This window comes from Ailuropoda melanoleuca, unplaced genomic scaffold (assembly GCF_002007445.2).
Source record: "Ailuropoda melanoleuca isolate Jingjing unplaced genomic scaffold, ASM200744v2 unplaced-scaffold12877, whole genome shotgun sequence".
In the NCBI taxonomy this organism is placed as follows: domain Eukaryota; kingdom Metazoa; phylum Chordata; class Mammalia; order Carnivora; family Ursidae; genus Ailuropoda; species Ailuropoda melanoleuca.
This window is the reverse complement of record NW_023181478.1, coordinates 1-4,105: the sequence shown is the minus strand read 5'-3', so window position 1 is coordinate 4,105 and position 4,105 is coordinate 1. Positions and strand designations below refer to the sequence as shown.

The 4,105-nt window shown below is 45.1% G+C and overlaps 1 long non-coding RNA gene across 3 annotated transcripts; it reads left to right on the top strand.

Annotated features, from left to right (window-relative positions):
* The first annotated feature begins 6 nt into the window (after positions 1–6).
* LOC117795047 lies at positions 7–3,496 on the top strand. Of its 3 annotated transcripts, XR_004622683.1 has the most exons (4): positions 7–366; positions 929–1,183; positions 2,027–2,960; positions 3,237–3,469. It is a non-coding gene; the product is annotated as an uncharacterized LOC117795047 (long non-coding RNA). The 3 variants fall into 3 exon arrangements; XR_004622684.1 differs by lacking the exons at positions 2,027–2,960; positions 3,237–3,469 and adding an exon at positions 3,485–3,496; XR_002141999.2 differs by lacking the exon at positions 3,237–3,469 and having other exon boundaries at positions 2,027–3,182.
* The last annotated feature ends 609 nt before the right edge of the window (positions 3,497–4,105 follow it).

The following is a 4,105-nucleotide window of genomic DNA, read 5'->3' as shown; positions in this document are numbered from 1 at the left end:
GCTCCAGCTTTGGGGACCATTTTTTCCTCGCAGAGAAAGCCTGCCTTGGCCTAGGACCTCGCCAGGACTTCCGTGCTCCCATGTCTCCTGGGCTTGCCTCCAGCACCGCGACTGCTGTTGTCTGCCCATCTTCACCGGCCTGGGAGCGCTCTGAGAGCAAGGACCAGGAATGACTTTGGTCTCTGGGTGTCCAGAGCCCGACACGCAGTAGTTGCTCGCTGAAGGTTAACTGTAGAGCGACAAGCTGTGGCTGGCTGAGCAGCAGAAGCCTACTTCCCGGCTCACAGGCAGGTGGAAACTGACTTTGGCCTCACCACACCCGACCCTTGTGGTCAATTGGAAAGACTTTACATCTGAAATAAATATGTATGTATGTATTTTTATGCACACACACATACATACAGTGTATTTGCTGAACCGACATCACGATCAGGCTTTACACATGCAAGGTCTCTCATTCTCAGAACACTCTGCAAGCTTGAGGTGACTCTCCACATTTTATAAAGAGGAAGTTGAGGCTTAGAGTATGTGCAGGGTTCTTTGGTCGAATAGGTACCAGGAATGAATTGCAATGCACAAGCTGAGGTGTGCAAGTATGTCAAACACCTCTTGTACCCCCTTTCAGATCCTCTTGGCCTCACCTGCTGCTTATTTTGCCACCGTGGATGTTACTCGGGCCCCAGCAGTTATAACCTAAGTGAGCTTCTCCTCAAGCCCATGCTTCAGGCTTCTCACTTGCACCATGGCTTGCTTCCTGGAGGCCACGGGTCTGCTGGAACTGGTCAACATGGGGACAGGAGCAACCCAGAAGTGCAGGGGTGGGGAGTGGTTGATACATCATGGACACATCTTGAGTAATGGAGTGAACGACTGATGCTTCTCTCTTTTTCCCTTCAGATAGTTCATATAGCTTTCTAATCTCTTGCAGGATCAAGCAACAAATGCCTTAGGAAGTGACCAGTTTGATAATACATCCCTGCCATGGCTCTCCTTCCTTCCCTGCTTTATAACCCCTGTCCCTCGCTCCTGGTTCTTGGACTCGCACTTGCCAATAAAGTCCTCATATGAGGAACCTACACTAAGGCACGCTGGTACCAAGAGTGGCCCCAGGAATCAGCCCTTGGGTTGGAATTTCAGAACTGGACTGCTCAGCAGTCGGGTGGCAGAAACCCCAGCGCTGGTGGTAAGTGTGTGTGTTGTAGGGGGCGGGTGATAACACCTAGACTATCTATTTCTTCTCTTGGAAACAGAAATAAAAATTGTACCGATATATTAGTCATAGTGATATGCAAGTTTTGGCTCAAAATGAGATAAGACTCAGTGATTCCTGGTTTAACTAAAACACTGATTCTCAAGTGCAGGCTGTTTTGCTCTGAGGGGGTATTTGGCAATGTCTGAAGTCATTTCTGATTGTTACAACTAGTGGGGTGCTATTGGGCTGCTCCTGGCCACCATACTTCTCCACACCCTACAGGCCACAGGACAGACTATCTAATCCAAAATGTCAATGGTGTCAAAGTGGAAGAACTGAGCTCAGATGCTCAGATGTCCCGAACTTGTCTGCACAAGTAGATAAGGCCAAGGACATGAGCTCAGCTGGTGATGCGAATTCTACCGCTATTGCTCCGAGCCGGCAGCGGGGGGGCGGTGAACCAGGGAGAGAGGGAACCCACCCCCAACCCCCTTAGATTGAATGAGGGAAGAATGAGAGGGGAGTGGAAGCTGAGGAGCAAGTCTTGCTCTGACGGACAGGGATGGGGGGTGGATGGGCCACTCTGGTTAGACACTGCGTGTGACCCCCGGCTTTCTGCTAGTGACCGCACAGCTGAGCGGTGCTCCAGAAAGCATCTCTAACACCCCCGTGAGTGACACGCATCCCAAGGAGCGGGCTGCTGGCACTGTGGGAGCATCTCACCCTGACTCTGGGGGTGGTACATGAGGGATGGGCAGTTGGTACCACTTTTGTTTTTTTTCTTTTGGATTCTCTAACAGTACTCTTGTCCTTTTTTAACATGCCTGGTCTTAGGTCTAAGATTGTTTGAAGCCACCTTGCGGTCAAGAGAGAACTGGGATAAGCTGCCTGCCCTTGCGCGGGCTAGACCAGAGCCATCCTGCAACAAACAGGACCCAAGATTCCTCTAAGTTTACCCCCCTACCACCAAATTTGATTATAAAAATTTGTAAACTATATACATTTTAAAAGACAAAACAAGAGACTTCAAAGACTTTGTAAACTGAGTGGGCTAGTCCCAGATACTCAGCCGTTAGCAGTACCTGGGAGATGAGGCTGAGAAGCATGACCTGGTGCCCTGCTCCCTCAGCTTGGCTTGCATTCTGTTGCCTCCCCTGTCCGATAGAGAGGTGAAGTGATTTGGCCTTGCTTGTACAGCTAGGTGAAGTTCGGGCCAGTGGTATGCTGAAGCATTCTCAACCAGTTCATGAGACCTGTTGTTAAATTCTCAGGAATTCTGTGCATCAGCCATTATTAAAAGTTAAATTATATAAACTTACAATTAAGAAATTATATGAACAATAAATTAACCTCAGAGGTAATAGTGTTCAAAACATCACTTTCTAAATACTTCTCTACATTTTATCATTATCTATTCTCCTAAAGCTGTATCTATTTTATATATACAATGTACTTCTGATAATCTCTTCCCAACTCCACATGCACAGTGACGTCACCTTGGTAGGCGAAAATCAGCACTGGTGGAACTAGTTACATCACAGAAATCGGCAAATGCTTCATGTCTGGGGTTGACTTATTGTTAGTTGTCTAGACCAGAGCTGGCAATCTTTTCCTAGAAAATCCAGAATAGTAAGTATTTTCAGCTTTGTGGACTGCATAGTCTGTTGCAACTAGTCAACTCTGCCGTTGCAGCACAAAAGCAGACAGAGGCAGGAGTGTCAGTGGATGGGCAGGCTGTATTCCAATAAAGCTTTATTTACAAATTAAGGTTATATAGCTTCATAAAATGAATTGAGAGGCATTCTCTCTTTTTCTCTCTTCTGGAGATCNGGGCAAGGCAGGTATTATCAATCCCTTGAAAGTTTGGTTAAACTCTTTTGTAGTTATGTGAGGCTAGGCCTTTTTTGGTGGGAGAGATGTTGGATTAGGGTTTCAATTTTTAATTGAATTTTTAATTTAATTTTCCTTTTTCTTTGTTTTTTGTTTTACCAATTTTGGTATCTTGATCTTTTTCAGAAATGTAAAGCTTAATTTACAAATTAAGGTTATATAGCTTCATAAAATGAATTGAGAGGCATCTCTCTTTTTCTGTCTTCTGGAGATCTTGGGCAAGGCAGGTATTATCAATCCCTTGAAAGTTTGGTTAAACTCTTTTGTAGTTATGTGAGGCTAGGCCTTTTTTGGTGGGAGAGATGTTGGATTAGGGTTTCAATTTTTAATTGAATTTTTAATTTAATTTTCCTTTTTCTTTGTTTTTTGTTTTACCAATTTTGGTATCTTGATCTTTTTCAGAAATGTACATGTCATCTAAGTTTACTGACACATCATTCAAATGTCGTCTTATTTTTAAAATTTCTGTTGTGTCTGTTCTTACTAATGTTTATTTGAGAATTTTTCTTTTTTTTAAAAAAAAAAAGATTTTATTTATTTATTCAACAGAGATAGAGACAGCCAGCAAGAGAGGGAACACAAGCAGGGGGAGTGGGAGAGGAAGAAGCAGGCTCACAGCGGAGGAGCCTGATGTGGGGCTCGATCCCATAATGCCAGGATCACGCCCTGAGCCAAAGGCAGATGCTTAACCGCTGTGCCACCCAGGCGCCCCAATTTGAGAATTTTTCTTGATCAGATTTTGCTAGAGATTTATATATCTTACTAATCATTTCAAGGAACAAGTTTTTTTTAAAGATTTTATTTATTTGAGAGAGAGAAAATGGGCGCGCACGCACATGAGCAGGGGGGAGAGGCAGAGGGAGAGGAAGAGGGAGAAGCAGACTTCCCTGCAGGGCTCGATCTCAGGACCCTGAGATCATGACCTGGACCTACGGCAGACGCTTAACCGACTGAGCCACCCAGGCACCCCTCAAAGAACAAGTTTTGAGCCCCTTTTTTCCCCCTTGTAGCTCTCCATTGCCC